The sequence below is a fragment of the Pseudopipra pipra genome, chromosome 13 (genome assembly GCF_036250125.1).
Source record: "Pseudopipra pipra isolate bDixPip1 chromosome 13, bDixPip1.hap1, whole genome shotgun sequence".
NCBI classification, from domain to species: domain Eukaryota; kingdom Metazoa; phylum Chordata; class Aves; order Passeriformes; family Pipridae; genus Pseudopipra; species Pseudopipra pipra.
Window position 1 is genome coordinate 16,826,988 of NC_087561.1, and position 11,968 is coordinate 16,838,955.

Genomic DNA, 11,968 nt, shown 5'->3' on the forward strand with positions numbered 1-11,968 from the left:
CTGATGTGTGGAAGAGGATAGAGATTTTTGGGGGTTTTAATGGTGAAATAGGATTTATTAATCAGAATAAAAAAGGCTTCCATGAAGAATTCATTAATTTATGCATTTTACACAAATGCAAGACACTGCCTTCAACACCTTTCTTCTTCTACTGCTAATAAGCCTTCCTGGTAAATTTATATTTACTTCTCACCAATGTTTCAATGCTTCATTAGTGATTGTTGCCTTGTTTTTTTATGTCAACAGTCTCTCCTCCTGGGTGGCTTTTATTGTGGCACATATTCCAAATAATTTGTGGAAAATATGCCATTTCCAAAGAGATCAAAATGCTTATTGGCCACTTTATTCTGGCGCCTTCCTCTGTGGTGGCACCTTGTCTTTTAAGATAACATATTAAAACCATGCAACTACTAATCATTAAGGTACTATGAACACCCACATTCTGCTTTAAACACATTTTATGTGATTTTTCTCAATTTTATTCTCCCCAGGATGTGAACTTGGTTTCCAGTAGGCAACCAAGGTTCCTCAAATTTCTGCAAAACAGGTCAAGAAATAAATCCACTCATAGCTCCATCTTGGAAATGGACTTTAAAGCAGAAAGAAGTCTTTCCCAAAGATAAGTGGCTTTTGTTTTAGGGAGGGAAGATCTGTCTATAGGTCATAAAAACATTAACACAGTCTGAGTAGGCATCCCAAAATGAAACACATGGTGATTTTTTCATTGCAGGCACGCGGGGTTGTTGTGAAAAATGGATGTTCCAACTCAGAAAGTCAGAACAACGCGTACAAGTGGCCCAAATTGGTTTTGATTAACAAGGTTTTCTGCCTGGAAGTCACTTTATCTTCATCCCATTAGCTCCACTCCACAAAACAAATGAATCCAATGCATTAGGCTGAAACACATTCTTGCAGGGGGAATGCAAAGAAAAATCCTCTCTCAAGAGCCACACAACCATTTTATGTTTATAATGTGGATTTTCAGCTCAATATTCCCCTTGGAGTTTATGCAGAGAGAATGCAGAGTTTTCTGCCTCCTTCCATTGTCAGCCCTTGTGTTGCTCGTGCCTGTTGTTCCCAGCTGTGGATCATGGAATTTTGGGATGGATTGGCCGGTGTGATGCAACGTTGGCCATGGACATACCCATTCCATAGAGGTTTTGTAGCTCTCATCCTTTTAAAAAATACGTTTCCTGGGTTCTGTTTTTCGGTAGAGGTCACATAAAGGTGATATTTTTGTCCCGGGACCAACAGGTGAAAAACTGTTGTGTAAAAAACTTTGTGCCACGAGGGCCCCCTTCTGTGCCAACCAAAGCACAGAATTCACTTCCACATCTCAGGCTGCTTTTCCTCCTCTTCATTTCTCCACGAGGAAGTTTAGTTTTCCTCAGTCATTTCAAGCTGTGTGCTTAGGAAGTCGGGTAAAATGTAGTTTTTATTGTTCACACAAAAACATGAATTTTGGTGCTTGTTCCGTGACTGTTCAGAGGTTATTCTAAATATTCAATTTCCACATTGATAATTGTTTTGTCTTCACGACTGTTCCAAATAATCTCTTTTCCAGACTATTAATGGATAGCTGAAATGTGTTTTTGCTTCAAGGCATCTCTTCCTCTCATTCCACTCTATCCTCAGTATCTCTACCACAGAAAATATATTTAGTTTCAAAGTTATCTTGGGAACTATTAGTAAGTGCAGTCAAATTCATTTGGTGTCTGCATAAGTAAATATGAATATCTAGACAGAGGCTGTGATTGTGTACCCTAAATAAGATCTATTTTTCATTATTTAAGCCCTGAAGATGACTGAATTTTCATATTTTATTTTTTGTTTCTCTAAGCAGTGTAATGCATGACTTTGTTTTATTCTCAGGAACAATTATCACTAAAAAGTAGCAGTTAGAGAGGACTCTTCCAAATTCTGCTGAGCAAGAGGGTGATATCAGCAATTATAATTATTATCAGCAATAGAAAAAAATATGTGTTTAACCAAAGACCAGTGTCTTCACTGGAAAACCAATGGCAGTGCCAGTGCTGCTCCTGGTTATACCCCAGTATAATATCCAAGCCCAAGAGCCAAGAGAATAAATTTCCACATAATATCTTATTTTATTATGTTATAGTATTATATATTTCCACACAATTCATTATCTTATTACTTAAAAATTGCCCATGAAAACATTCAGGGGAACATGACTAAAATATTCACACTAGAAAATACATAAAACCAAAATGTTATTCAAATAAAATAATATATACAATCACAACAGACTGTTCAGCTCCAGCAGACACACTGGATTGTCTGCTTTTTTTTCCAACTAGATAGTTTATTTAATTAACCAAGATGCAGCGAATTTGAAATTGTATATTAGAATGGCAAAATTAGATGGTTAGTAAAAAAAAGGATGTGGTTTAAGTTCTTATTCACTGCTAGGAAAAGTTTTATTGCAGAATTTAAAATTGCAGTTGGCACTTTTTTAACATTCATTTTGTCCACAAAAAGTGTTTTCCCTGACTGCAGAATAATTGACTGTGGAATTCCTTGACCTGCTGGAATAATTTTTTTGAATCTTTCTAAAATTCAAATGAACACACTTGCAAAAAATTATTTTTGCTCCCATGCAACTTTTCACAACAATACTGAAGATTTTTTGTGTGTGTGTGTCATTTTTTGTCATCTGGAAACACGCTGAGTGCTTAACAACAAGAAATCTAAATGTGCTTTTTGTACATTCAGTATTTCACAGTTTAAACAGAACAGGCGTGTACAAAGTCCCTTTTTTTATAGATAATTTGATGCAAACTTTATTTTTCAGCTTCTATCAGGAATTGTACTTTGCTGCATTACACCTCTTGATCCCACTTATCTGCATAATTCAAATGCAACCCTGAAAGATATAAACAGAGTGACAGTTCTTAAACATATTTTCTGATAATCAGCACAAACTATTACTTGAACCTATTCAATAACATCACCCTGACAGACGGGATTCAATGACCCTCAATAACAAACAGATACAATCTCATTGTGAAAAACTCTCTGCTGACATGATTGTTGCTGAGTTCTGCCTGGGCTTGACTGCAATATGGCACACGTTGGCTCCAGGAGATGATGATGCTCGGGGACATCGAGATAATGCAGCACCCAAATTGGGCAGCCCAAGTTTCTGTCACAAAAAAAAAAAGTCCAAATCCCCAAATAGTAAAAAAGATGCGCGAGTACAACCAGGAGACAAACGAATTGTCAAGCCTGGTGGTTTATTAGCAAGGATGTAGCTGTTTGTGGAAATTTCTTTGCTGGGGCAGATTCTTTGGTGGCTCTTGGGCGGCTCAGTTTAGTGTCCGGTTCTGTCAGGAGAGTGGAGCATGGTAGAGGTGATTGGCACCCAAAATCTCTGCAAGTGGCTCTCAGGGAGAGTTCTCCTTCCAAAGGATCTGGCAAACCAAGCTGATTCCTGAACTAAGACAGTGGCGTGTTGTCCGTATGGGTATTTAGTGGCCAAAAATCCAAAGTGACTTAAGAATATCAGATTCCCTGAGCTGTTGGGGCAACGTGTGTTGATCACAAGATGATAACAGTTCCTGGCCAGGAAGGTTAATGTTCCCACCTTCTGTCCTTCCTCTCTTGGTCTGAGCTCTGAATTCCAGAGAATGTGGAACATTGTGAAATTATTGGGTGTCTGGTGGGGCAAAACTACTGGAAGGGAGAATAACACAAATGATGTTTAACACTCCTGTTGCATCATTGTCAGTCTTTGGTGATGCTGATGATTATTGGCCAGATTTGACCCAGACTGTGCCCTTGGTGTCCTGGAGATTTGGGGGTAGAGATGTGATCCTTTTGTGTGTGTTTCTCCTCCAAAGAAAAACACACCAAAACAACGAAAATAGAATAAAATGCAATTTTTTTGTATCTTTGGGAAAGGTATTTTTATTTACAGTGAGAAACTTCCCAATGTCTTCAATCAGATTGAATGAGGTAAAATAACCATTTAAAAAGTGCCCAGAAGGACAATGCTCTTGCACTTGGAGAGCAATAAAGATTTTTGTCCAAGATCCAATGCTTCTTAACATTGATATTCCCAGTGCATTCAGATGTCGAGGGGTTTGGGTTTGTTTGCCCACATCATGCAGCAGAGCCCAGGATTGTATAAAACTTCATTATTACAAGCAGGTTAGAAACACAGAGCTTGTTTATGAATAAATAATTCTGAATCTATTCTGCAAGGTAGGAAGGACACCCAGGACATTCAACATCTCTGAGGATGCCGTGAGCAGGAAGTGGATGTGGCAGGAAAACAGATTTATGGTCAGGTAAATATAGGAAGAAAATGACATGCACAATAAATGGCATTACTGGGGTTTACATCCAAGGCAAAGCCAGAGCCATTGAGGGCATCCACAGGTTAAAATTCAGCGTGGATAGAGAAGTGCAATATCTTGAGTTATTTCCACTACTGGTGAGATAAAAATCAATATCCAAATACTTCCTTACTGGCAAAAAGCCACTGAAAATACTAATCTGCTGTATAATATAAAATCCAGTGTCATTAATTTGAGAGAGGATACAAAACTACGTTCTGCCTTCAAAGAGCTGCTTCTGTTGTTTCCTGAAACGCGGTTTCCACAAAAATATTTCATGGAGAGATGAATCCATTGGCTGTTTGCTTTGCTGGCCTGGAAGGGGCCGCTCTGTCTGTCGTGGTCCCCCATCAATCCAGGGGCCCCAGGGGGATGTTTGGATCTCGTTATCAGGGAGGGATTGCTGGGAAAAGGATGTTAAATCCATAAATGCCGCGGTCTAGAACCACCTGCCCTGGGTGATGTGTGAATAACCCAATTAATACAAGTTTTCTGGAGTTGGTGCAGGCACGTGGGATGGTGGGAAAGCCCTGCCCACCCTCTCTGCTCTCACAGAAATAGTCTCTCTTACCTCTGAAGTTTCCCCCTCTCCTGCAGCAGAGCCAGGGGTCAGGCACACAAAGGTGCTGTCCCCTGATTGCAGCAAACACCGCCATGTGTTGTATGTTTGATGAATTAAAAGGATGCTGCCAACTTAATTACACTGTAACCCTTCAATAAAGGAAGGGCAGAGCTGATTAACTAGTGAATAATTGGGGGCTGATTGATGGCTTTCTCCCTCACTGCTAAAGGCTGTATATATAATTATTTTGCCTGTGGGCCTAATTTTGCCACTGTTAGCTTCCACTTTTGTCATCAGCTGTAATTTATGGATGGGGCCTGAAGCCTTAAAAAAGGCTGGAAAATGAAATAGCCCCAAATCCCCAGATATGTCACCTGGAAATGGCCAGCAGGCAGCCTTTAACGTCAACATTTGCAGCCATTTAGCAGCATTAACACCTCGTGCTTAGCTGGAAAATAATATTATCATTTGTCAACAACTATCATAATATAGATTTTTTTCCTGACACGTAATAAAGTTGCATCACTCACACCAATGATTTAATATATGTTTTAAATGCAAGATCAATTTGTTGCAACTGAACAGGAAATTCTTCTAGTAATGCACCAAAAGAAAATGAGAGCTGGAGGACGAAGACCCACATCCCCTCATTGCATTGGAGGGTTGGTTACAGAATTAGTATCTAAGTCTCTAACAAACTCCCAAAATCACAGAAATTCAGATGATTTGTGAAACTTATTAAAAGATATTTTTTCTTTGAAGTTTGAAAGATGTAGTAGCAGCTTCAAAGAAAACATAGTTAATAAAGCACTGAACTTCTCTCCACTGTAGTTAAAAAACGTTGTGGGACAATTTTCTGTCCCAGGCAGACAGTTTTCTGTGACTGTCAGTCAGCAGAGCTGCACATGAGCCCCTGGAGCTCTGCAGGTTTGCATGGGATGGAGATCTGGCCCTTTGTATTTTAAATTGAAATAAGATTTCTTACTTTTTTTTTCAGTGAGACAAACCCTAATCATTAATGCCACAAAGTAACGGCAGAAGCCAACGTGTTCTGAAGGATTGAATTGCTTCAGTGGCAAAGAGGAGAGACACCCCCCCAAAATTCAGCCTGGTTGGGGAAAACACAAGATGCTGATTAGAGCTGCTCCAGTGACTGCCTGGTTTATATTCCACAAAGATTTATTTCAATAAAGTAATAACAACTTAGATTCACTTTTCTTTTTTTTTTTTTTCCTTAATTCCATTTTTTTTTCCTAACCCATATTTAAACGTCGTGGAGAGGAGGCTTCTAATTTCTGAAGCCAAGATATACAAATCCTCTGTCTCAAATTTCCTTTGTTGTTTTGTCCTCGTGGAGCCCTCCCTTGCCTGTGAATCACAGGAAGATTTGAAGAACCTTTCAGTCAAAGCTCAGTTTTGTGCCAGTGGGCACTGGCCAGGAAAAAAAAAAAAAGAAAAAAAAAAAAAGATTGATATTTGCCCTCTCTTCTTATCTGCACTTGATTTATAAGTCAGTGCGAGTATGCAAGAGAAATAAAGGCAAAGACCTTGATGCCTCCCTGTGGAGAATATGCACCATTTGGATTGAAGGCATGAAAGAGGAGAAATTAATGGTAAGCTGTTCATCTGTCACTACTGCCAGGCTGATGGTTTTGCAGAGAAGGAGAGGACTGGATGACATGCCCTCCAGTCAAGGGCATGACTGCCCGCTGTTCTCATATTATAAACACAGTGCTTTGAGTTTCCGAGGGATTTAAATTTAAATTATACTGTACTTTGGATAGGCAAATCTTTACACAAGTTTATTTTCTTGAAGTATTAACATGCAGGATTTCGCTGGCTTTATGTGGAAGAAAAATAAAAATTAAGTCCCTCTATTTGATAAAAATGTGTAGCAGACTCTTAAAATGTCTCCGTGTTTTTAAAGCAGTGTGTTAGAGTGTAATGAGATTTAAATTTATATATGCATTGAAGATTTAGGCACGGGCATAAATAGATAAGCTTTAGTTATTCTACTTTCTGGCACACAGGGAAAGATTAAAAAGTTCAAAATAGGAGTTGGATATTTTTTTTTCCTATTAAAATGATATAATACCAAGGGCTGCTATCGATGACAACATTAGGGACACATCTGGAGGATAAAAAACTGACACAAAACTTTCATGTTGTGCTAAAAGACACAAAAAAATGTACTTATTGCTAAATGGCTCCTTGTCAGGGCTGAGCATTTTTGCGTTTCTTGCTGCTTTTGGAATGTTTTGGTTTGCTCAGCTCCTCAAGATGCTCCTGCGACTCCGACGTGTGGCACAAACGAGATCGGGGTTAATTGGAGCGATTTTGGGGGCCTGGCACGGTCTGGGTGAGTGCACATTCCCTGAGAACTGGTTTGCACTGCATCCAGGTTCAGAGTTCAGATTTGGTGATGTTGCTCCCACCCACACCAGCTATTTAAAACCCTCTTTGCTGAGCTCCAGCAGTGGGCTGGGAATTCCTGTTTGCCTTTAAGAAAAAAGGAAAAGTTGAGTTGCTTGTCCACTGGTTTCAAGTTACTTTGGGTTTTATAAACCAGAAGCCAAAATAAGAGACTCTCCCACTTACTTCTGTTAAAATCTCTGAATTTGGAGCTAAGTTTACTATTTTCTGGGGCTTGAACCATGATTCCTGAAATCCTGGTTTAGGTAGCAGATTCCAGTGATAATTGTGCTCAATTAAAGTGATGTTTGCTCTTCCTACAGAAAAATCAATGACTTGCATGTCAGTTCTGAAAGATCCGTGAATCCTCCACACACCTGATAAAGGTAAACCAGTCAGAGAAGAGGAGATGGAGTTTGCTCAGGTATGAGATGGTGTTCCAGGATCTTCAGGAAGGACGGGACATCCTTCCCTCCACCATGACTGGAATCTCTCAAAGCCATGCAAACCTCAAGGGGCTCAGCAAGGCCAAGTGCAAAGAGCTGCCCCTGGGTCAGGGCAATCCCAAACACAAACCCAGGCTGGGTGGAGAAGGGATTGGAGGTGTCAGTGGGTGAGAGGCTGGAGATGTCCCAGCTCAGAACCCCTCCCCGTGCCCTGGGCTCATCCCCAGCGTGGGCAGCAGGGCAGGGGGGGATTCTGCCCCTCTGCCTCCTCGGGTGAGACCCCACCGGCAGAGCTGCCTCCAGCCCCAGGGAACAACAGCAAAAGGACGTGGAGCTGCTGGAGCGAGTCCAGAGGAGGCCCCAGAGATGCTCCAAGGGCTGGAGCCCCTCTGCTCTGGAGCCAGGCTGGGAGAGCTGGGGGGGTCACCTGGAGAAGAGAAGGATCCAGGGCTCCAGGAGAGCTGGAGAGGGACTTGGGACAAGAGATGGAGGGATAGGACACAGGGAATGGCTTCCCACTGCCAGAGGGCAGGGATAGATGGGATATTGTGAAAAAAATCCTTCCCTGTGGGGGTGGTGAGGCCCTGGCACAGGTTGCCCCGGGAAGCTGTGGCTGCCCCATCCCTGGAAGTGTTCTAGGCCAGGCTGAATGGGGCTTTAATGTCCCTTCCAAGCCAAATCATTCCAGGATTCTATGCTCTTTTTAACCTTTTCTCTCTCCCCACACTGTTGCCAGAGGTCTAACCCTGCCTCTCACTGCAGGGCTGTGGCACAGAGGCTTTGCTTTCCTGGGCTCCTTGTCCTCTGAGCCGATTCCCCTCCTGCCTGAGGGCTTTGCTTCCTTGGGCACCTTAATCAACCTTCTCCATCACCAGGATAACCCTCAGCAGGGTGATTTCCAGCCCTGAGTGAGGAGGAGCCAGGTGTTCACAGTCCTGTGAAAATTAGTTGACCAAAGATATCCTGCAGTCACCAGGGCTGAGAACAATCCACCCTCATGAATTTACAGCTGCTCTTATCTCCCTGCTGCTGAAGCATCTCCTCTGCAGCAGTGACAGGCTCCGTGCTTTCACTCCCTGCTTGAATCTGCCTGGAGTTTTGGCAGACTTCAAATGTTGCAGGGTATATTTTCTGTGCCAGCTGTGAGTTAAGTTAAGCAATTTTTTAGAAGCTTTTGCTAAAATGAGTCAGATTTTTTTCTTTTTTTTCCCCTTTTTTTTCTCTCTTAAGAGATTGTGGGAAAACGTATTCTTTCACAGTCTTCAAAATTATCCTAATTTTCTTGAGCAACTCCAGTTCCTCCAGGCTCCAGAGCAGGTAGTTCGTTACTTTGACGGGTTGTGGGGATTTTTTTTTATTTTTTTTTTATTTTTTTTTTTGTTCTTGTCAAAAAAATCCTCCTGTGCCCCAGTTTATCTGCATGTTAAAAATCTGTTTGCACTTGCTGAGTCCATCTGCACTGAGGCTGAGCCGTCTCCTGGCAGCTCCACACCACCAGAGTGTGGCAGTTCCACACCCAGACGGAGCAGATCCGGGTCCCTCCGAGGGGGTGAGGAAGGGGCACCACCCCCTCTGCTCTCAGGTCACCCCTTGCTGCTTCAGGGACAGCTCAAAACCCACTGAACTGAGCGTGATTTTCCCCTGCCCTGAATATTTGGGCGAATTACGTGTTTTCCGTGGCGATGGGGGCTGTACAAAAAGCTGTTTGCTGTCACAAAGCACGTGGTGGGCTCAGGCACAGGAGGTGGCAGAACAAGTCTGGAGGTCCCAGTTGTGCTGATGAAGTGAAGGGAGGTCCTGTGGTCCTGCAGGCTGAACGTTTTTCAGCCTTGACTTGTTGGTTGGTTGGGAAATTGGACGTGATAGAGAGTAAAAGAATACAAAGGGTGTGAAGTTAAGGACTGAAAAGCAGGAAAATGCTAATGCAGTCATACATAGATACATTTATATGACTTTTGTTATTTGCTGTGCACTAAAATGTGTTCTGGGGTTGTTCAGCCCGGACAAAAGGAGGCTCAGGGGGGACCTGATTGCTCTCTACAAATATCTGACAGGAGGGGGGAGCCAGGGGAAGGTCAGGCTCTGCTCCCAGGGAACAAGGAACAGGATGAGAGGAAACGGCCTCAAGTTGTACCAGAGGAGGTTCAGTTTGGATATTAGGAAAAATTTCTTCATGGAAAGGGTTGTAAAGCCTTGGAAGAGGCTGCCCGGGGCAGTGGTGGAGTCCCCATCCCTGGAAGTGTTCAAAAAGCTTGTGGATGTGGCACTTGAGGACATGGTGTAGTGGTGAACATGGAGATGGTTGGTGGTTGGATTGGTGATCCTAAAGGTCTTTTCCAACCTTAATGACTCCAGCTGTGGCTGCCCCATTCCCAGAAGTGTCCAAGGCCAGGTTGGATGGGGCTTGGAGCAACCTGGTCCAGTGGAAGGTGTCCCTCCCCATGGCAGGGGGGTAGAATGGGATGGGCTTTAAGGTCCCTTCCAACCCAAACCATCCTGTGATCCCATGATTTACGGTGTGTTCACCAACTGCAGACAGCAACAAAACAAAAATCCTGCTTTATTTCCATGCACAGTCATTCCCAGGCTCTTACAAGCCTGGGTTTCTCTGGGAAAAAAAAAACAAAAGAAAAGCTGTCTGTGAGCAAGTAATTAACAACCCCATCATGGTAAAGACAGGCAAGGGCCAAATTAAAGTTGCAGAGGGACCTTTAGTTCCAGCATTTCCCAGCTATTGAGCACTGCAGTGTGTGGTATTAGGAGCCTTTTAGCCCAGTTTTGGAGATAAGGAGGTACCAACGTGAACTGAGACGCTGCATCCAAAGGCACCAGGGCAGGGAAAGCACAGGAAAAGAGGGAAACTGTGGGAGGTGTTGATGTACCACGGTGGGAAGCTGGTTCTGCTCCACATTAATTGGGAGGTGGGTCCAAAGTGGAGCAGCACAGCCAGCGTGTGGACCAAGCTCAGGCTGGTTTAAGGGTGGCTTGCCAGCATCCTTAAAAACCGGTGTTTTCGGATTTTTCCACTATTTTTTAACTTCTTATTTTTAGTTCTCTCTTTACCACCGAATTCTCGATGTTATCTTTAAAAAAACCCCCAACCCTATCAACATTAATGGAATATCAATACCAAAAAAAAAGTAAAAAGTGAATTCATTTCCTGTTCAGCTTCAGAGCAAAATCCTGAAGTTTCTGTGCCTGGGGTGGCCTAGTTATGAAAATATTTTGGAATTTTTGGGGAACAGTTTTTGTTCCTCTGGAATGAAAAATACATTTCACTGGAAATAACTTTTTTTTCTTTCTGTGAGGAGGAATGAGTTTAGTTAAGAAAGTTTTAAACCAAGTTGAATATTTTGTTGAAGATTGTCAGAAAATTCCTCTAAAAAAACCCACCGAAGTTCTCTCTCAGGGGAATACTCTCATATATAACTAATATTGAAAAGACACTTCTTATCCTTGCAGGTGACCCTCTATCACCATCATTGCCTCGTTGAGTAGCAGAACTCAGGGATTTGCTGCTATTTTGTGTGGCCACAAAACCACCCAAAACTCACTGTGAGATGTAACTATAAGTCTAAATTACAGCAAAATTATACCCAAAAATTCAGTTCTGGATTTGAAAATATATGGGGCCACTAATATTTTCTGTAAATATTTTAATGTGTCTGGACTACATTTGTTCAGCTGCTCATTTTAGTTTTTTTGGGTTTTGTTTTTTTTTTTTTTTTTGCTGGGCACTTGATTAAAACTTCGGAAATAAATGCAATTTTTATTTTTATTTCATCTCTGAAATATGATTATAAATGACCTTTGATAAAAAGTTAACAGAGAATATGTCAGGAAGCAGCTCAGAAGGGAAAGATTAAAAGCAGGCAGTCTGGAGAGGTGTTTAATTTCAATTTTCTTTGTGGTCTAAGAAATCTGGAGATTTTAAAGCCATCGTGCCATAGTTACTTTTATCAGTGGGGCTCTTTTGTTTTGTTCTGCCACCTAATTCTTTTGATGACAATGAGTCGCCAGTTTTCCAATGACTGATTTCGATTTGCATGTTATTGTCAGCCTTTTCTATTTTATCATATCTCCACTTTGGTTTTTATGCAGATCCTCACATCAGAAGGCAAGGGCAGCCCGAGCTAAACAGCTGGCTGGATTTGCATGAAAATGGGCTGCCCTTTTTCATTTGTTTG

The 11,968-nt window shown here is 41.9% G+C and overlaps 1 long non-coding RNA gene across 1 annotated transcript; it reads left to right on the forward strand.

Moving 5' to 3' along the window:
* Positions 1–1,154: 1,154 nt before the first annotated feature.
* On the forward strand, positions 1,155–6,129 carry LOC135421203 (uncharacterized). Its single transcript, XR_010433902.1, has 3 exons — positions 1,155–1,421; positions 4,232–4,313; positions 5,921–6,129. It is a non-coding gene; the product is annotated as an uncharacterized LOC135421203 (long non-coding RNA).
* The last annotated feature ends 5,839 nt before the right edge of the window (positions 6,130–11,968 follow it).